General features: G+C 40.5%; 1 protein-coding gene across 6 annotated transcripts in view; it reads right to left on the bottom strand.

Annotated features, from left to right (window-relative positions):
* Positions 1–20763, bottom strand: part of PLCB4 (phospholipase C beta 4) — a 398844-nt gene extending 378081 nt beyond the window's left edge. For 2 of the 6 annotated variants that reach the window (XM_074318158.1, XM_074318162.1), the window contains exon 1: positions 20608–20763. The gene's annotated coding sequence lies outside the window, so the exon portion shown is untranslated. Of the gene's footprint in view, positions 1–20356; positions 20512–20607 lie in introns of those variants that run through there. The other 4 variants (XM_074318160.1, XM_019734905.2, XM_019734908.2 and 1 more) reach the window with 4 other exon arrangements.
* Between the last annotated feature and the right edge of the window lie 1977 nt (positions 20764–22740).

The following is a 22740-nucleotide window of genomic DNA, read 5'->3' as shown; positions in this document are numbered from 1 at the left end:
ATCTATTTATGATTAGATTAAGAGTATTTGTGCTGCCTTCTGTGTGCTTTTCAGTTAGTCTCCAATATTTTCAGCATGATCATGTATTATTTGATAAGCTACAAAGTTTTTAATCTTAGACACTACTGAGATATAATCTCCTTTTTATTCACATAAATCACTATTGTGTAATAAAATGAGATGTTAATATATTTGAAATTATATTTATAATTAACTAGTCAAAATTAAATTTATAACTTTAAGATGACTTAGTATATTATCACCTGTAGATTCTAGTACAAAACCATATTGAATGTTTTAAGGTTATTTTCTACTTCAATATAAACTAAGCAATGAACTGATCTTATATTCATCTGTATTTGCTCCAAAAATTAGGAAAATTACCTCTTTATTGTTCCAAACCATTCTCCTTTATCTGTGCTATTTATTCTTTGCTAACTATTAAAACACATTTAACTTCATCGTATGTCATCATTTTCTCTGACAGCTATATCGGGACTATAAATATATATACATATAGAGAGAGAAATAGATAGATAGATAGATTTATGTGTGCATATATACATATACATTATATAAACATATTTACATATATACATTGCATACACATACACGTATATAATCTGTACATATAACATATACATAAATATACATGTAATATGTAACAATGTATAAATATATATATGTGTGTATATATATATATATATATATATATATATATATATATATATATGATCTGCACTGTTTAGATATTTCTAGCAAAAGTACCTGTCAACCCAATTTCAGGTTTTATCTTCCTTGGCCAACTATCTATTTACCAATTAGTTTGACTGAGTGAGCCAACAATAGTTTTGAATTCTATATTTTTACATTTAAGTGACCAACTGTTTAACCAAATTAAGAGTGTTGCACATTAGAAACCTTACTTCTCTTATTATATTGGTCACCCTTACTTTCCCCAGAGACCAATATCCTGTAATCACCATGAGTTGACTCATTAAACATTTATTTTGTACCTAGTATTTCTCATTACTGTGAAGGGAGTTCACAGAATGTGGTAGTCCACAGGTTATAAATGTAGTTGAAAGTATAACACTTATCTATGCATCTTGCTATTGAGCCAATAATTTCAAAATTCTTTTAAATAGAAATATAAAGGGAAGTCTCTTCATTGTTTCAAATGTTCAGCTAAAGTCTCAATGTAAAGACAACAGATGATGAGTTCTCTTCACAGGACCTTACGATTTGCTACACAGGCCAACCAGTCCAGAGGTCACCCCGTCATCTATCTATAAGAATTTGCATTGCAGAAGACACTTCTTCAAAGAGAATTCACAGGAGAAAAGAGTGGTTCCCTTTCCTTCCCTCTCTATCAGCTCAGAACAAGTGCCTAAAACAACCCCTCATACCTTGGGGCTCTCCGCAATGAGAGAGGCTGGTATGCTATTTCCTGGCCGGATGTTTGTCTCCGGCAGAACCTCAAAGCCCGCTCCACGTGGCATGTGTGAACTTGGAGCTCTCAAGCCTGGTGGATGCTGCCTTCAATAGTAGAGCAAGGCAACAGAGCCTCGGTAAAAGTGGAAATGGGCTACACTTCAGTTTAATGGTACTAACATGTGAGTTTTCCTGTGGACCAAGTGGATACCGTGGAGGGTAGTGAGGTGTGAGTGATCCTGAAAAGTCTCTACCCACGTGGGCTGACAGGACAGGGATTCAGAGACACTGCAGTGATATAGCACTAGAGGACAGCAGCTGAAGGTCGTGAGTGGTCACCCAAGAGTTGCATTGCACACATCCAATAATGGCATGGTGTCAGTGGAGCCTCTGCATGGGACAGCCGAAGATCTCATCAGGGCGTGGATGAGAAAGAGCTGGCCATAAAAACAAACTCACCAGCTAAGTACAGCAGCCCTGCCCTCCCCCCCTTTTTTAATTAAAGTTTATTGGCCCCTTTTTTTAATCCCCCTGCCAATTCTAGAGGAGCCAGAGACACTGGGTAGAAGGAGGAGCAGAGAGAAGAGATAAACTAAGAGAGACCTTTCTTCCTTACTGATGACTGCAAAGCCACGGGTCAGGCCTGAGGATGGAAAAAGAGAGAAGCTATACACTGGACAGCAGAATGGAAGTTTTGATTTACATTGTACTAGTTTTCTTAATATTTGAAAGTTTGGTAGTTCCAGAACTTTAAAATGACTCAAAAGCTATGGGATCTGCCGAAAATATCATTCAAAATAGAAGTGGGGGAATAAAACGAGTTTCTATTTGTGTCTTACTAAGTGTGACCCATTCAACAAACAAGTTAAACTAACAAGTATCCAACCTATGCAAGATTGTTTTTTCATAAAGTTAAATCAGAAAGAAAACTGAGAACATAACGAAAATCAAAATTAGAATTTAATATACCTTTTAAAACTTTAACTCCAGAGTATTGTCAGAATGGATATAATAAAATAATAATAATTATTATTATTATTTTCAAGGCAGGAATAAACTATATACTCTCTGCAAAGAGAAACCCTTTAAGTAGAAACACACATATGGGTTGGAAAAAAGTAAAAAGTTATACCATGCATACAAACTAAGCAAAAGACAGATGAACTGAGCACATTAATATAAGACAAATAGATTTCAACACAAGGAGTATTACTAGAGACAAAAAGGAACACGTTATGATGATAAAAGGGCAAGTCTGAAAGAAATCTACAAGCCTAAGCATTTCACTTACAATTGAAAATAATTTTTTAAATTTATTTTTATTAAAATTTATTGGGGTGACAATGGTTAGTGAAGTTACATGGGTTTCAAGTGTACAGTTCTATAATACATCGTCTATATATCACGTTGCGTGTTCATCACCCAGAGTCAATTATCCTTCCAACACCATATTTTTTTTTCCCTTTTACCCTCATCTACTACCCCTCTCCCCCTTTTCTCCGTAGTAACCACTAAACTATTGTCTGTGTCTATGAGTTTTTGTTTCTTTGTTTGTCTTGTTCCTTTGTTGCTTTCAATTTTATATCCTTCATATGAGTGAAATCATATGGTTCTGGACTTTTTCTGTCTGACTTATTTTGCTTAGCATAATAATCTCAAGACCCATCCATGTTGTCACACATGACACTATTTCATCTTTTCTTATGGCAGACTAGTATTCCATTCTGTATATACATCACATCTTCTTTATCCAGTCATTCATTGTTTTTTAAATTTTTTTAAAGACATGAAGCAAAATAGGACAGAGGACTTGCTCAAGGACACTTAGTCAACTAGGAGAATGGCAGCTACAAGTCACTTCTTCCAAACGCTTTTTCATAGCTTTTTTCACATAATCACTTCCCGTAATCTGAGCTCATTCAACATGAAAGCAACCAGCCTACTTGGTCAAAGTCATCAACTTACCAAATGGAATGCCTGACCTTTCTTTACTAGGCACCTAAAGAAATCCTGGTTTCCTTCTCTGTACACTGATGCTATTCTTGAGAGAACTTTAGAAAGCTATTCTCTGTGTGAGATCCTCAGCCATAAAATATATCCTTTTCAATCTAGATAAATGAGTTTCAGATGATCACATTTTCTTTTGACATGTTGGCTTTGCTCAACTCTTTATAAGCTCATATGGTCTAAGTGAATAAAAGGGACAGGGCAAAAATTTCAATGATAATTTAATTCATATCACCTCTTACACTCCAAAATGATTCATGCAATGGACACATTTTATAACATCCCTCCAAACAACAAAAAAAAAGTTTAAATATATCATTTTGTTCAAAGGAAGAAACAGACATTCCTCCAGATGTTGCGGTTATAATAACCAGAACCACAGCCTCAGGACTGGATGCCCAACCTTCTGCTTGTTTAAGGATTCTTCATAAAATGAACTCTTTCTTGTGGGTAAGTTTGTGCTGTACAACGCCGATCTCTATATAAAATATTCAAGTATCTTGACAATTTTCTGGATTATTTTTATTACATTATTCAGGATGTCACAGGAATAGGCATTTACAATCACACTGGGCTTTATGTTTTTAGAGTCTAATCAACTCTCCTAAATGTCAAGGTTATAGTCAAGGTCATTATATTTTCAACTCAAGAAAGTGGGTGTCAGAAAGGTAGATAGATGCCCACTGTCTGCCTCACATAACCACATGAAATTTAAGAGTAAGACAAAACTTGATAATTAATGTTTTAAAGTATATTGCTTAACTACAAATTTTAGAAACCATAGAATACATACAAATCCAAACTAGGACACACAAAACGATAAAATAAGGAAGAGAAGTAGAATTACATCATGTGGTCAGTATTCCTATCTTATATATTCATTTTAGGGCACATTTAAGAGCTAATTATATGTGAGCTACGGTACAGATCTGATTTAAAAATTGACAATGACCTATGATCACAAGAGCCAAATGGCTTAAACTTACTTTATTCAAATAAATTCATGAGGTCACTGAAATTCCACACACATACATAAAGGCATCTTATTGCTTTGACCCCAGGCTATGTTGTAGCTATGTAAGGTTCTGGGTACAGTGCTTTAAACAAAATAGATTTTGTCTAAACGATCAAATTTCTGTATGGTTTAAGAAAATAGCACTATACTGTTTCAAAAGCACCAAATTCAAGCAAAATACTACTTTGCACCTAATGAAAGGCCACACAATGTATTCCCCCACACAAAAGAATATCAGAAAAGTACCACTTACCTAAAGAGAAAAAAGGTAAAACATTTTCTGGACAACTTAAAAGTTAAATTAGAAGTTAAAAGTTAAGAAAGAAGAACCAAGACCATTTTTATTCTGTTTAAAAAAACTTAACCTCAGGACTTCAATTGACAGCAGAGATATTCAATAAGTATACATCACTTATCATATTATAAGTTGGGCAATGATTCAAGTTCCTAATTAAGGAAAATTATTTAAGCTTATTTAAAATGAAATGTTTCAACTCTAAGACTCCTTACAGAAGTATGTAAAACTCACATAGGAAGATAGATTGATACACAAACAGACAGGCAGACAGACAGACTAAAGGATGTACATGATTTACCTAATCCCTGCCTATAAACAACCTGACTTATGAAAGTCCAGTGCAAGCAAATACCCTGTAAACTAAGCCAGCTCAAGACAAAAATCACCTTTTGAAATTAGGAATATATGTTCAAATTCCAAAATTATTATTTTGAAATGATAAAAGAGCATATGAATTTTTTATCATTATTCTAATTTGACCCTTCTGTTTTCCTAAATATTTCCAAGGATGTTCTCTTAAATAGTTTATTCAAGAAACAAGTATAAAGTGCCTGCTATGTTGTGCTAGATGAATGAGGAAACAGAAATAGGCAATCTCAGCCTAAGGAAGAGGTAGAGGTGTGTGTGTGTGTGTGTGTGTGTGCGCGCGCGCGCGCACGCAAAGCATAATGTCATGCTATCTGGACAGCATTCAAAAAAGAGTAGAATAAATTATTTGTATTACTTTGGACTGTATTATTTCATTTGTTTTGGTTTCTATTTCAGTAGGACTGCTTTCAGTTGCAATGTAAAAGAAACCCCACTGTATTATTTTGCAAGGGCTGTCATACATAACAAAGTACCATACACTGAGTGGCTTAAACAACAGAAACGTATTTTCTCACAGTTCTGGAGGCTGGAAGTCCAAGATCAAGGTGCCAACAGGGTTGTTCTCTGGAAATTCTCCTCGGCGTGAAGATAGCCACCTTCTCAGTGTGTCCTCACATGGCCTTGCCTCTGTAGGCATGCATACATCGCTGCTTTCTCTCCTGTGTCCTAATATGTCTTCTTAAAAGGACACCGGTCAGATTGGATTACGTCCCATGCTAAGAGCTTCATTTTAAATTCATGTATCTCTTTAAAGGCCTTATCTCCAAATACAGCCACATGTGAGGTACTGGGGGTTAGGGTTTTAACGTATGAATTTTGGAGGGACACCATTCAGTCCACAACACCCATCAAAATGACTTAATGAAATAGTTCCTTATTTTTTTCAATTAACAAGGAATTCACAGGTAAGTTGATCAGGACTGATGAGGCCATGCAAGTAAGTCATCAAGAAACTGGGGACCCTCTACTTCCTGTTCTTCCATCCTCAGTGTGTGGTTCTCACTGTCATAACCACAAGATAGCGGCTGCAAATCTAAGCATCGTGTCCAGGAAGAGAAGAAGAAATCCTGAAGAAAAAAACCTACACAAGATGTCTAGCTACATCTCACTGGCCAGAACTATGTCACATGAGCACTCCACCTGCAGGGCAGGCTAAAGAGGGAAGTATTAAGTGGACACGTTGCTACCCTGATGCAAAATCACAGCTCTATAAGAAAGGAGGGAAGGAGAACTGTGTCCCATGCACCATGCTGACCACAGATGTAGATGTACAGATTCAGGTGAACCTCAATCTATAGTGTGAAGTCTGTCTGGACCACTGATCAATTGTGTGACCTTAACTAAGTGCTTTACTCACTCAGTTTTCTCAGTATCAAACAATAGGAATTATACCTAACCTGTAGAGTCACTGAGAGAATTAAATAGGGTTGTATTCATTTCTAAGGTGCAGGGCACACTACCTAAGCTTAAAAGATGCTGGGTTTGGGGCCCGGTCTCACAGTACACTGGGAAATCTCAACCTTTTAAAATATCACAAAGCCACCCTGCAAAGACTCAAAAAGATCAAAGCACTGATTATATTTCTTTATGGTGTGACTTTTCACATATCCCAATCCACAGGGTGGTGGCCAGGGAGTATAGTCTCCAACTGCGTGTGTGTGTGTGTGTGTGTGTGTATGTGTGTGTGTGACAGAGAGAGAGAGAGAGAGAGAGAGAGAGAGACTTTCTTTCCAATGGTCTTGCACTTTGCGTGAGGGTAGGAAGCACTCATTCACTAGCATTTGTGTTCCTTACATCATATTCCTTCTGCAATAAAAAGGCTGCTTTCCCCTCTAGGAGGAAATGGGCAGAACTTTCTCTTGAGATAGTCTAGACCAGAAACCCTATTTAGAAGTGAGGGATACCTTCCAGGTGATTTATGCCTTCACCTCTCCAACAAAGCTGGGAGAGCCCTGGTTCAATAAAAAGTGGAACATTTCTAGGTTTTTAAAAGGCATTTATTGCTCGTAATGGAGGAGTGTTATCCTCCTGGTTTTCAATGTTGATGTAAAACCTATTGGTCTGCCATGTTTATAAATTCAAGCTGTGAAGATAAAAACTAACATGTAACAGAACGGTTCAGGAGAGCTTGGTTCAAGCAGAGTCACTTTCATGATAGGTATTAATAATACCCAAATCATCCTCACTTTTAAATTTCCTCCTTTCCATCTGGTAACTGCACAAGAAATTTCTGCAGATAGGAGAGGAACTCCAACCAGTTACTCTGAAATTCTTTCAAACAGAATGAAAAATGGACAGAATGAGGCCATACTTAAGATTCTCAGAGGACCTCATAGGTCTAAAAGGTCTCTAAATAAAAGGAAATATTATCCATCTTTATTTCCCAGAGTGTTGTGAAATATTTTCTCAGCAGTTGCAATAACTAAATTATAATCCTTCTAAATGTTGTCTCCATTCAAATTTGAATAATGATACATCTAATAATTAACATACTTAGCCAGCACTTTTTCAGCACAAAATTAAAATAAATTTGCTATATCAAAAAGATGCCACTTGTGAAGAAGAAACCTCTCAAACACAACTGACATCCCAATCTTGAGGCGGGGGACACAGTTGAGAATGTCAAAGCCACTATTTTCATAAGATTCATGAAATCATGACATCATGAATAAAATGCTGCCTCCTAATTTGGGAATTAAAAGATGGTTTCTTAAAACCACCATTCAGCAGAATATATTTCTTCAATTAATTAATAGCTCTCTTGTTTTCTTTTTTTGGCACTGATATAGTTACAGGTCATTTTGAGAATAAAATGCTACAAGAAAATAAATACAAAGCATTTTATATTACCCAGAGTCCCACTTAATAAAATAATCTGATTAAATAAATGCGTTTTCACCCGAAATTTCCAGCCAAGTTTGAAATAAGGAAACGTCACTGATTCCGAGTTCTAACATACTGTAAGGAAAATAAGCATAACTTGATTAAAATCGAAATCATAAATAGAAAACAGTGTGAGATTGTGCCCACCAGGAATAAATGGTAAACTGATCTTCAGGAAAATGTCTCCTCTGGTTCTAGGATACTAATAAATTGCAGTATTAGAATTTCTGTTAGCAGAAATAATGAATACAGAGTTTTCAATTTATTGATCATCTTTCCAAATAGATCACTGTGTTACTTACCAATGCCCAGTGGAAATAATCATGGAATACTTTTTCCCTCTGTAATAAGTCTGCAGATGGCTTCCATTTATTAAACATGACACCTCTTCTGCTTATTCATCAGACTGCTTTTCTAATTTGCCCAATCTGCAGAATTTTGATGATGGCATTTAGTGATTCATTCAAGACACATTGATTTAGTCTCTAATACGCACCAGATTCTTTCCCTCTCCAAGAAAGTCATACTATGGCTAAAATTTGCAAACCATTCAACAGGAGGACAGGGGTGGGGCACCCAACCAGGAGTTGAAGTCAAGGAAGGCTTTGCAGAGAAGATGGCAACTGTGCAGGTCTGTAAAGGCCTGTAGGATTCAGCCAGTTGAAGAAGGGGGTTGAGTACAAAACCAGCAAAGACACTGTGGCCAGAGACTTTATGTTCTTGGAATTTTAATATAACTTAGGATAGGAGACACAAATAAAGGTGTTAAAACTTTATTGGAGCGGTCCAGCCGTGGACGGCTTGTATTTGGCAAATCAGGGAAATTGAATTAAGTCTTGAAAGCAATGGGGAGCTACTGAAGCATTTTTAGAGGTAATGCTATAGTAAGATTTGTTTTGTGCAAATTACTTTCGCTGAGTATGAAGAAGGAAGGAAAGGGACAAAGACGTAAACTTAAAAGTAGCTGTTTATTTGTCTATCTCCTCTGCAAACCCGAGGGCAAGAGCAGCAACTCGATCACTTTTACAGTACCAATACTCCCTTAACAGCCAACAGAATACATGAATGCCAGAATGAATGAGAAACAGCACAATAGGGAAACTGATGGAAAGGTACTGGAATGACCATGAAACACTGAGGACATAAACTTAGGCAGTGACAACAGAAATGGAGAGCAGTAGACGGGAACGCAAGATACCAATGGGTAGACTCAACAGATGGTGACTTGATTCATGAAAATTTAGAACCCAGGAGGAGACACAGGTTTGGAGTAGACTACTTCTGTTTTAGGCACACTGATTTGAAAGTACCCACAGGACTTCAATGTTAAGATCTCCAGCAGGGAAACTGGAGATAACTGGAGCTTGGACAAGAGGTCAGGGACGTAAGAGTCATCGGTGACTTTGTGAAAATGCTAGAAGTGGATGAGTTATTTCATACAAAGAGAATCTGTAGAGTGACAAGGGTCAAGACAAATGGAGAGACCTCCAAAAAATACCATTTTAATGGCCGGGTGGTGGACAAGATGTTTAGGAAGCTCTGCCTCTAACACTGAAAATAGAATAGAAGGGACCAGCAAGCTCTAGCAACCAGGATTTCAGGGCTCTATAAGGGAAACGGCAAAAATACATTCATCTAGTGCAGTTCTTTCAGGTTGGAGAAGTGACGTGACTTCCCCCGAGTCCTCGACTCGGGGAATTTGCACAGTAGCAGCTGCTAATAGCTGCTGTCTTGATTTCTTACACCGTAAAATTTGAGTGTAAGAAGAGATGAACTCTGATATTCCGTCCAGCAGTATGATTTTATGATTCTAATCAAGTTTCATTGCTTGTTCATTCAGGACAAGTACACAAACCAAACAGAGCAGTCTTCACCTTTTCAAACAACAGGGCCAAGAAAACTAGAGAATAAATGAGCCTGAAATCTCGGAGTCTGACTGCCAGGCTGAACAAATGGGGAAATAAGCTTGTTCGTTCCTACTCAGTGATGCTAATGATTCAGTTAAATTGACTTCTTTGAAGGAAAATTACTGTTAATAACCTTAATTTCCTCCTAGCCTCTTCCCCCAAGTACCTGACATTTTAGATAACATATTTTCATAAAATATTAAAAGTAAAGGAATGATAGCTTAGGTATGTAAGTAACTCCATGTTGACAGCTTTATGAATCCCTTCTGTCTCTCCTGTCTATAGCCCACACTTTTGATTCTTCGATAAACACATCAAGTTTCCCATTCTCTGCGTTTCCCAAGAAACACAATTCATTCCAAATGAACTAAACAAATTTGTTTTTAAAAGTTACTGTAAGGCCCATTACAAATCTCACTGATATCGGCCACGTGGTGTTATAGAACATTCCCAACTTCAATTTCAATCTGATCATTGTAGCTGCCGTTTGCTTTTCTTTGTCCACAAAACCAGACTGTAGACTTTCCACCCCAGCCGGACCTCTGTTTTAGAATGGCCAGTGGGTAAAGTCTGCAACTGGCTTCCCCAACCCCCTTCTCCATCCTTCTCCACCCTTGCGCCCTCCTCCTTCCCTCTGGCTTCGGTTGGGGTTCAGCTAATGGAAGGCACCAGCCAGAGTTTGGGGGGCAGCGGAGAGTGAGGTAGGCCTATTTATTCCCCTGCTGTGGCCATGACAGGTTGCTTGTGTCCCTCTACTCCACAAAAGGACATAGCTCTTGTTGGACAGCCCTTCTTGCCTCCCCATCGTCACTATGTCCCTCTTGTGCATTCACTCTGGTTGTGTTCCTTACCCATGCTCACACCTTCTAAAGGATCCCTTTATTAAGCCCTCCTCAAAGGACTCGGTTTACACATGCCATCTGTTCCCTGGCAGGGCCCTGAATGACACAGGGTAACAGTGAGCAGGTGGGGCCCTCCACTGTGGCTTTCACAGACATTATCAAAGGAAATCATTCGTAAACTGCAGGATGTTGTAACATTCCCACAAGCAAAACCTCGTATTGACTTTCTTGACTATCCAAGGTTTCAATGCCAAAGAAATATAACTGAATCCTACCATATTTCTACAATTCACAGTGTGCTGTAAAAAATAAATATGCAGAAAGCATACAATGAGAATCTGAATGTCACTGCCAACCATGCCAGATTTTTTCTTAAAAATGGATATCTGGAGAAACAGATGAAAGAAGCAAATCCATCTTTGAAAACAGAAACAATATTTCATTTTTCAGCTATTTACCCATGTCAAGATTTACTAGGGGTGATTCCAAGTTTTTCAAGAGATGTTGCAAAATTCTAAAAATTAACTAATAATTCATTTCATATTGTTGATGATATCAAAGTTGATTATTCGAGTTATCGAAGTTGTCACTTCTGGAAATAGTTGGAAATCAGTGACCTAGATTTTCTGTATTTTTCCCTGTTATCTCTCTAAACAAAAATATAGTGCAGTTTCTAATTTATATAGCCCTGTGTCGGTATATTATTTCTAAATGTCATGGAAATGAACTTTAGGTGTCTATTAAAGAATAAAACTCAATAAGATAACAGTATCTGCATACTTTCTAATTCTCTAAGTAGAAGGTAAAATAGATTCTTAAATAATTAAGTATTTGGAAGTCCAAAAATATAAATCCACCTGGACAGAATTTTTAGCAATGAAATTAACTTGATTTTCCCAGGTCAACATCAACCTCTCTTGGCTGAGCAGACAAAACCTCACTTTTTTGACCATAGATTCAAAGGTTTCAGCTAACCAAATTGATCGGAATACAGATTTTCAACTCTGATTCTACAAGATCTCTCTTTGCTAAGGAGTTTTTAAAATAGTCTGTTAAATGGTAAATTATTTTTGATTAAGTACTGTATTTTCAAGGCGTTTTAAGGACATAGACTATTTCTAAAGTCATTTCCTGGTGTACTGTATATAACTGAAATCTGACTGAATTAGTAAAGCAATGTAACAATGTGGGACATGCTTCAATTAGAGGATATGTTCATAATTTGAGGTTCCACGAGATAGAAATACCATGGGGAACTTTTTTAAAGCAATTTGGCAGTGTTCTCTCAAAAGTAAGATGTGCATATCCTTTTGACCAAATAGTTCTATTTCTAGGAATTTAGCTACAAGAATTTCTCACGCATGTGCACAAAGATGTATGTACAAAGATCTTCAACCTTACAGTTTGCAACAGTGAAAACAGGAGAATGATTAAACAAAACATAGTACATCCATACTACCAAAGTTTATGTAATGTTAGAAAGAAAAAGGCAACTTATATATTGGCATGAAAAGGTCTCCATAACATACACTTAAGGGGACAAAAGCTAAGTCCCAGAAAAATATATACAGCATGATCCAGTTTATGTAATAATCAAAAGGTAGTATATATACTTATATATGTAAATGCACACAAAAAGGAAAGAGGAGCCCTAAGCTGTTGCCAATGGTTATATCTGGGTATGGGTGTAGGTGGGAGAGAGTATTTTACATTTTGCTTCTGTATTTCTGCATTATCATTTCAACTGGAACACAGTAATGTATCACATACATCATTTTTAAAAAATGAAAATGTAATAGAAATTCTAGAGAGGGCTTTGGTGATGTGTCCAATGATACTGCATCAGCAGATGTGTGAGAAACCCATCCAAACCCCATCTGGAAAGGAATTTCACTTTTACTTGATCCAATGGGGACCACTCATTTAAAAGCCAAAGGAAAATGCAAGCTGTTCAGTAACTGCACACTGAAACACTAACCTGCAGGAAGAGATCTATATTCTCTACGTCCAAGACAAATACGGCAACTGCCAAATGGCAGTGGGGACATTCAGTGACTGGTTAAGAGTTCAAATTTGTGACTTAGGCAAGAGAAGCTCCATGTCCCCGTAAATGAAGTCACCCATTTCTCCACATTCAGGTCTTCTTATTTTAAAGGAGCACCACAGACTAGGACAGAAAACCAAGGTCTGCTTCCCTCAACTTTGTATATTTGCTGATGTCTTAGAAAAAACGAGGGAGAGGAAAAACAGGCAGAAATTCAAAATCTGAAATTAACATGCACTAGAAATAAACGATCGTAACAACCTTTGTAAGAAATTTAAAAGGGAATAAAAAATCCACATGAAGAAAGGAGACACCATGCTCACTCAAAGATGAACAACCGACATTTTCTCACACACAGTGTTTCCAAGCACTTACAGTTGACAAAAGGCTCAAAATGGAAGCTCATGGGCTGTATTCGTCCCATAACCATGTTTTGTTTGGCCAGCCCATGGGCTGACACGTTTGTTTTTAATGTAATTATTTCTAAACATTTTAAAATAAGATTTCACACTTAAATCTTGATTTCATATTTCTCTTGAAAATATAGAGGTGCTGGCAACCCCAAGCCCCATGCGCTGGCAGAAATCCATCAGACCTGCTTCCCTGAAAGGGGCACAGCAGAGCTCCCTGACGGACACTGTAGGTCCCTCCACTCCTAAGGTCTCTGACACCTGGGCAGCCGTATGTTGCTTACCTGGCCCTCCCAGAAATCAGTGTGCCATACCCTGAGTGAAACCATGAGACATCTCACCAGGTAAAAGGCTGGCCCTCCAGAAAACAAATTCTTTCTCAAGCTCCCCCAGAGTAGCATTTAGTAGCCTTCCTCTCTCAGACTTCTGGCCCATGCAACTGCAGCAACAAAAGCACCTAGAATTAATTAGATGAGGACACACGGCTTTATCCTCAACTTCCTATTTCAATTCCATCTGACAGCAGGATTGCCAGAAGCTTCTCAGTCATATCTCAGCCCAGTCACTTAAAATAATGGTCACAAAACTTTTTATTGTAACAAACCTTTCAGCAGCATGTACTTTGGTGGCAGGCAGGTAACACAGGATAGTGGTTAAAAGTTGGAATTCTGGTGTCAGTCTATCTGGGTTTGAACCCCATCTCTAACTTTAACTCCCTCAAGTGAGTAACTGGACCTTTTCAAGCCACGCTTTTGCCAAATGTAAAATAGAGATACTATTAGTAACCACCAAAAAAAGCTGTTGGGAGGATTAAATGACCTGGCACATTTTAAGTATTCAACAGATGTCTGTTGTTTTGTTATCGTTGTTGCTATTACTATGTAAAGAAGAGAAGGGGAGTGCTCCCACTGAAGCCCCATGGGAAAACCAGAGCCATGAAGCCTCCCCCTAAACATCACAGATCCCCCAATTATTCTAGTAGCTGCCTCTCTCTTTTCAGAGCTAAATGGCTTTATGTGGCCTTTTTAAAAAGCCTGGCTGGAAGACACAGATGCCCTGGGGACAGCATCTGGCTTACTGAGTTATACTGCAAAACCCCACAGTCACAGAATTTTGAGGGCTTTAGGGCTGAGTTAATGCTAGGTCCCTCTGTCCAACTGCGGTCACTGGGTCAGGTAAGTCCAGAGGAAGATGCGGCACGTCTTCGTGGCCCTAAAAGGGGACCAGAACTTTCTGTACTTGCCGGGGTATGGCGGGGAGGGGTTTGTTAGAGCAAGCATCCCTTATAGTAATTGACTCAGCCTGCTTTGTATGGATAGGTCAATGGCATTTGTCCCTGTGGAGGAGGAGAATGAGGGGGGAAGCAGTGATACTAGTAGCAATAGTAGGAGAAGCACTAACAGCAGTTGTAGCAACAGCAGTAGTGACACAACACCTAGCCATTCCTAGTGCAGTGCCAGGCATTTTTTGCCCTATTGGGTTATTCTCATGTTGTGGATGGGGAAACTGAGGCCCAGAGTGGATGCACAGGGTCAGATAGTGAATACAAAACACAGTCAGGATTCCAGCTAGCATCTGGCCTGATGCCAACACCTGAAGGTCTTAGCAACTTCACACGTCTGAAGGCAAACCCACAGTGCAATTCCCCAATACCCACCTAGCTGCTTCCAAGAGGAAGTGTTTCTTGGGCAGTTGTCCTTTACCTTGAGTGGGTTATGAAGCCCCTTTTGATCTGGTGAATTCTATAGACCTTTCTCAGCCTAATGTTTTAAATGCATACAATAAACTAAAAAGGAAGGCAATTATATTGAAATATCAAAATAATTTTTAAAACTGGACACACATAGTAATATATGTGCTTCTTTTTTAACCCATTAAATTCCAAGATCAGCAGTAACTAATACCTGCCCTAATTGTCATTCGAAAGTAAGTGAAAACAAGGATGTGACTCAGTTGCCAGCTATGACATGTTATCAAACAATACAGTGACTGTTTAAATGAAAAAATTTATTACAGTAAAAGACACATTGACATTAATCCTCCTCAAAATACTCCCCCTCGATTCGAACACACTTATCCCATCGTTCTTGCCACTTTCGGAAGAAGTGCTGGAAGTCCTCTTTTGTGAGTGTCTTTAGTTGCACTGTCGTGGCTGCATCAATGTCCTGAACCATTTTTATTTGGGGGAAGAGCCTGAAGTCACATGGTGCTAGATACGGTGAATAAAGTGGATGAGGACACACAGTAATGCTTTTATTGGAGAGAAATTGTCGTATACCAGAAGCGATGTGTGACACAGAGCATTGTCACGATGGAGGATGATGTATGGCACACTTTAAAACACACCTTTTCTCAACTGTAGCTCACACCCACCCGAGTGACTGCACCCAACAAGTTGAAATTCGTCACACACTGTTACTAAGGTTCAACGTGCAGCTTCCCATATGGAAGATCCCTGCCTTTCCATTGGATGGCATTCGGCAGCAGCAGTCACCGTATTTTGTGATCACAACAGAAAGACTCTGTGTCACACATCACTTCTGGTCTGGCAATTTCTGTCAAATAAAAACATTATGGTGTGTCCTCATCCACCTTATTCACTGGCCCTGGCACCGTGTGACTTCTGGCTCTTCCCCAAAGTCAAAATGATACAGGACATGGAGGCAGCCACAACAACACAACTAAAGACACTCACGAAAGAGGACTTCCAGAACTGCTTCAGAAAGTGGCAAGAACAATGGGATAAGTGTGTTTGAAGCAAGGGGGAGTATTTTGGGGGAGAGGGGAATGGCAATGTGTCTTTTATTGAAATCGATTTTTTTAAATTTAAACATTCACAGTATTTTTTTATCACACCTTGTATATTCATGGACCCACCAAATTCCATTCTTAGGCCACTATCCGGTGGACCTTAGGTTAAGAACTATTCTGAGGGAGACAGTGAGATGTCAAGGGTAAATCTACCGGTCTGTGGTTTCTTCTCTCTAGATGAGGTACTTACAATTAATTAATTTGAGTCCCTGTCTTCCTCCTGTTCTATGGAAATGGCTACTTCATTCATGTCAGGGAGCCAAAAACATCCTTTAATTGTTCAGGGAGAAAATGCTTTAAGAAGGACAATGTATCTTAAAGCGATGATTCACCTGGGCCAAGGATGGCTCAGTAGTTAGAGGTGGAATTTCCCAGCCCTCAGCACACCAAAGGATCATGGGAGAAGAGCTGTGAAGGAGACTCCCAATGAAGGGGATAAGATAACACTATCTGGAGGTCACATGGTGTGCGACCTTCTCTTTGAAGGTTTTATAGGTAGTAGGCAAGAGAAGTGTTAAGAGAAAAACTTCTTTCTGATTTATGTCCCTTTCAACTATTTTGATTCCACCAAAAAAAGGGGGGGAAAAAGTAGATGGAGTTCATGCAGAGAAAATAAAAACTCTGGTGGTCATTCATCCTGTTGAACATAAGGATCTCCCAGCTGCGATTTGAAAGGTAGGGCATCACTGCTTTCCTCTCCTCTATGAACTTGGGTTCCACCTTCAGCATGTGAAAAGAACCCAAAGGCATGAGCTTGCAGCCAGCCTTTTAGAAAGCGGGGTGGGTAAAGAAGTAAAATGGGCCTTGAGAAGAAAACTGACTCGGGTGATTTTTTTCCCCCCAACATTTCAACTCCTTTTTTATTTTATTTTATTTTTTTATTAGCTTCAGGTGTACAAAGCAATGTAAATAGTTAGACATTTACACCCTCACAAAGATATAACAGTCCCCCACCCCCACCAAAAGCAGGCTTAATTCCAATAAGAACAATGCAAGCTTCTCACTCATCTGCTCAGTAATGCGTTACCACCAGGCTTTACTTCCACCGGGGATGAAGTAAACCCACTTTTGTATGTGGTTAGCTAAAGCTCACAGCCTCTGAAAGTGCAAAACCTTTATATCATTCTAAGGCATAACAAGACAAATAATATTACCTTGAGGAAGTATTTCTTCTTTAAATATCCCTCTTTATCAAAAGAAAAACTATTTTTTTTCATTGCAGGAATGGAAGAAAGACCTACACAAGGTTATTTGACTATTACAGGAAAACAGAAAAAATGTAGGATGGACAGCACTGAGAATTAAGTAGTGTCCTGGCAAACACAGTTAACATTTGCACACCAACAGCAAAACCACAGAAAGTCCTTGCTGCCGACCATCAGTGATGAAAAGCTGTATTTATTTCTCACGGGTAGGTAAGTCTCTTTGACAGACACTAATAAGGCCTACAAGTTCACATTACGAGGTAAAAACTTCAGTCTAGACAAGAAATACCTACTGTGATCATTAAAGCGGCTCCATGAGTCCTTGACCTCATTCTGCATATCAAACGCAGAAGTTCTTGGTTTTACAGGACACACTGTGATAGACAGTTCATGAAAAACCTGGGTCATCCGTGCTAATAAACATGCTATTTCATCCTTTATAAGTGGTCACAAACAACGATAATTTAGTCACAATCTGCTATATAATTGTAAGTTACAAAGAATATTTTTGCTTTCCAAAAAATATTTGAGTTCACTATTAAGGGCATTTGTGGAGAACATGAGAAATACATAATATTTCTTTCCCATGACTATATTACCTAAGGGCTGTGATCCAAAATGATAAAATTTATTCTCAACAAAAGATTTCAAAATTAAAAAAATCAAAAACGCCACAGCTAACCACTAATGTATTTTTTAAATAATCCAGAAAAAGTATTCATCCATTCTGATATTTGAGTTTGCAAGCTATATCTGAAAGTTTGGGGATGAATATGCAGACACAAAATCAAGAAGCTCACCTCAGGTCACATCTTTTTACAAATTAGCATACCAATGCAATTTATTCAGCAAAAACAACACAGCAGCATGGAGGGTCAATTTCACCTCAATTTTAACTTGGAGGGAGGGTGGGTTAGGGATAAATATTAGGCAAGCACTTAGTCATCATTTCAATTCTTAATAAATCAAACCCCCAAATGGATTTAGTAGTATCCTAGGAAAACACCATGATCATTGATCATTTGGATTGCCAAATATAAATGTTCCCTGTTGCCAAAATCGGCAGTATACATTAATCTAAAAACAGTTGGATATGTTCTTGGAAAAGACAAAATATCGACGCTCTCAGCACTGGCTAGGTCTCTACTGGGATGAAATATTTCAAAGAGGTAATACAGATTTGAAAAACAAAAAAATCTGCAAATGCTTTTCAGTAACCCTTAACACTTTTTAAACTTCCGTATTTCACTACCTCATAACTCAAAAACATACCATCTCAAGATTCCAGGACATATAAGTCGTTTAACATCACTCACATTTCCATGCAAATATAAAACTTAGAAAAGAGTGTTTTAGAACAAAGCTCTTCAGCATGGGTGTGCATTTGTACAATAAAGGTAGCATTATCCCGACAGATATAAATGTGTACCCAGTGATCAAATGGAGTCATAGAAATTCTGTTTTGACAGTTACTTGTAGAATAGCATTTTCTCCAGTGATTAATTCAGAACTGAGTAATGATATCATCAAAGCTAAATCAAAACTATGTTCGGATGGTTGAGCAATAATATAGTTGGAGAGAAGTGTAATCAGAATTCTAATAAGGGTACCTTTAGGTATGTTACACAATATTACATGCAAAGTGTTACTGGTTCTGGCAGCAAAAGTCTCATGTACATAAAAATACCAATTAACAAATGCTATTCCATTTAAAAAGTGAACATTTATGAAAACAGGTGTTCTCCCAAGATGGCAATCATTTATTAAACTTCTACAGTTCAAAAGGAAGATGACATAATTGATTAAAACACCAGCTGAAAAATATGTAAGACTGTCCTATGAAAAACACAGCATTCTAGATTACATAACAGGGATAATGGGAGATTAAATCACAAGCCCCTGCCCAGCTAGTTTTGTGTTCTTCTGCATGATTCTATAACAGGCCACTGAAGTTTGAAGAGTACATAATATTAAGTTCCCAGTTCAATCACATATTTTTGAAACCAATAGTCTTAAATAAACTAAAAGGACAAAGTTAAAATTTTATACATACACAGTTTTTCTTTTCTGAAGGACACAGTTGCTCACACACTTTCTTAACCTCCTTGTAAACTGCCCAGGTAAAGTCACCAGTTTCGTTTCTTGGTCCTGTTTACTTTATGAATATGATTTCTCTTTAAGGGGAAAACTCAATTCTAATTTATATATTATACAACTGCCTGTGTTTGAATGGTATTATTGCCAACCATACATGATTATTAAACAGCTATCTCTTCATACTCATAATTTATAGACCACCATGTATCACTTTTACGGTGAAAAATGGCGACCTTCCATAAATGTTTTGACCAAAACTAAATTTCAAACACCTGCTTTCGAACAATAGCTAGAATCACTAAAAGAGTTAAAAAAAAAAAGGGTAGAGGGCCATGTCTCAAATACACGCATATTTATGAAAATATAATGGGCATTTGCATTTTTCTCTTGAAAAATGCTAATTTTATGATTCTAGATAAAGTTGTACTTAGACACACTTGGAAATTGGCGAATTCCATATTTCCATACTTCTATACAGTGCTGCCTACAACGTCTACAATCAGAAGTACTGTACTACATGGACAGGGTCTAATTAGTTAAGGGAAGTCAACTTCAAAATTCTGCAATAAAACTATTGGTATGCTTTTAAGAGGGCAGAACACTGCCCCCAACGAGGGCTGGCCTGTCAGTGTTGTTTTAAGTGGAAATGGTCAATCATCTATTATTTCCCCAGAAGAGGTAAGAAGATCCACACGCATACACAATTACATGCGTTGCACGGTGCCAACTATTGCCAACCAAAATAATCATATACACGTCGGGCTGAGCTATTTCTAGCCAGAAGTGGTGAACATCTGGACAGAGTCTGAGGAAACCAAGTAGGCGATGATTACAGGGGAAGAGGGTGGCAACGGGGACCCTCGCCTCTCGTGCGCACAGGGCGTCTGGCACCCCGCACCTGCACCGGCTCCCTGGCAGGGCATCCGGGTGCGCGCGCGCGCGCGTCCGGGACGCATCCGCCCGGAGCAAACAAGCCCGACGGGCCCGGGCGGGCTGGAGCATCCTCAGTCGGGCCCCGAAATGCGTTCTCCTACCTGTCACTTTGCCTGGATCTGCTGCCGGGGATGCGGCCACCGCAGCCGCCAGGAGCCCCCGAGTGTGCGCGCGCCTGGGTGCGCGCGTGTGTGTGTGTGAGATCTTGTTGGTGGTGCAGCTCACTTACTGCTCGCGGCGCCACCGCCCCCCTCCCCCCATAAGAGCGGACCGCCTAGCCCCCTCCGGACGCGCCCAGCCCCGCCCTCCTGCCTGCCCCCGCCTCCCCGCCTCCTAGGCGAACAGTCCTTACCTCAACCGAGGGCGGGGGTCTCCGCGGGCTCTTCCGAGAACCCGCGGGCAGTGCCGGCTCGCTCCGCCTGCTAGCCCGCCTGCCCGCCTGCCGGGCCTGGCGTACCCCGGCCCCCGCCGCCCCTCCGTGACCCGCCGCTTCCCCCCTCCCCAGCCCCCGAATCTCCCTCCCCGTTCTCGCCTCCCGGCTCCAGAGCCCGAGCAGTCGCCTCACAGCCCCAACCTGCCCAGGCTACGGAGCATGCCCAGTGCGGCGCGCCCGGGCTGGGCTGGGGGTGGGCAGGGGCCGGCTGGCCTCCCGGCTGCTGCGAGCAGGCGGGGCGGAGAAGGGGCGCCGAGCGGAGAGGGGGCGCAGCCCAGCGGGCCCTGCCGACAACCTGGGGCGGGTGGAGGGCCGAGCTGGGAGAAGGTGGGTGGGGCGACTGGGGACGCTGCCCCGCTGCGCGCTCCTCGGAGGTCGCCCTGGCCGCCCCCCGCGGAGTCAGCGCCGCGGCACGTGCTCCAGGCCTGGGGTTGGGTGCGCTCAGGGTGTCGCCGGGCGCAGGACCCTGGGGGAAGGGAGGAGTGGCACCCTCTCCTTGGGAGACCTGCAGCCCCCTCGTCGGCCGTGAGGCGGGGGTGGGAGTAAAGAGTAGAGGGGTGTCGGGACTGGCGAAAACTGGTGCCCCAGAGCCACTGGCAGGGATAGGGGAAGTGTTTATTTGTTTGATAAACACAAGCGCTCACCTCGGCACTGTTCTATACGTTTTTTTATTCATGTGATCTTTAAAACAGTTTTCCAAAGCTAGTACTACTGTTAATCTCTTTTTTTCTCCCTCAAGACTTAAACTGAGCCAGGGAGAGATTAAGTGGTTCCAAAAGTATTCCCCAAAGTGCAACCTCAGAGAGGCAAACCTCCCAGACTTTGGTCCCTGGGATGCTGGGGCCCTGCCCCAGCCAGTTCCCCTGCTCCGGCCCCTCGCCCCTGCCCTCCAATGGTCCCCAGGTGACCCCGGGTCATCCTCACGTACAGATGTTCAGCCTAGCACCACCCTTTGTAGGGACCCTCCTAATGTGCCGCTCCGGGACTCCCCGCAGGGATCACCCCCCGCCACTCCTCCTCCTCCCGGCTGGCGGCCACCAAAACCCGGAGACGTGGCACCTGCGCACTGGGGACTGGGGCCACGCTCACAGCTGCACTGGGCATGCTCAGCCGCCTGGGCAGGTCCGGCTAGCCAGGAGGAAAGAGTGAGCCTGGCCGCTCATGCAATGTGGGGAATGGAGGGTGAATGTATGCACAAACAATAGTCCAGGCTTCAAGGGGGCAGAAGCAATTGTACATGCAAAAGACTACTTCTCCTTTTACATCCTGGCCTTTCCCGGGTGATCAAAAGTTTACCAACTGAGTGTCCGTCAGCCTGAGGAGTCTGAGGGCCCACTGACAACTCCCCAACTAAACTGCTCAGCTGCAATTTCAGCTGAGCCCCGAAACAAGCTCCTAAGCAGCTGAGCCTGTCTGCTTATGAGGAAGCCAAGGAAAATAGCTTAGACCAAGTTCCCCTGCCAGATTGGAAAGGAAACAAAGGTCCCAGGGAAAAGCTGTGTGGCTGCTCACCATTCAGGCGGCTTCAAGATGTGATGATGTTGAGTGATGCCACGGTGTTATGGCAACTCTTCTCAAATCATAATGTGCACACAAGTCTTTATCTTGTTAAAGTGTATGCAGTTCTTGACTCAGCAGGTCTGGGTAGGACCTGAGAATCTGCATTTCTAAGCTCCCATGTCATGCTAATGTTGCTGGTCTTCAGAAAAGACTTTGAGAAGCAAGAGCTTAGGGCAGTATTTTAAGTCTGTTCTCTATTTATATTTTAAGACAACTCTTAGAAAGGCCAATTTGCTCCAGGTCACACTGCCAATAAATAGTGTAACTAGTTTCAAACCTAGTTCTCCAGGACATCCTGGGTATATTCCTGTATTCCTCTAGACCCATAGATAGATGAGCTAGAAGCTGGCATCTCTGTCTTGACTGTTTTTACCAGTGGAATTTCATTGAGTACATAGTACACCCAGGCATTTCTGTTAGTCTCTCCTGTGTAAAAACCACACCACAACTTAGTGGCCTAAAACAATTAGCTCACAATTCTGTGAATCAGCA

The sequence above is a fragment of the Rhinolophus sinicus genome, linkage group LG13 (assembly GCF_036562045.2).
Source record: "Rhinolophus sinicus isolate RSC01 linkage group LG13, ASM3656204v1, whole genome shotgun sequence".
Classification (NCBI taxonomy): domain Eukaryota; kingdom Metazoa; phylum Chordata; class Mammalia; order Chiroptera; family Rhinolophidae; genus Rhinolophus; species Rhinolophus sinicus.
The sequence above is the reverse complement of the archived record's forward strand: the minus strand, read 5'-3'. Positions and strand labels throughout refer to the sequence as shown.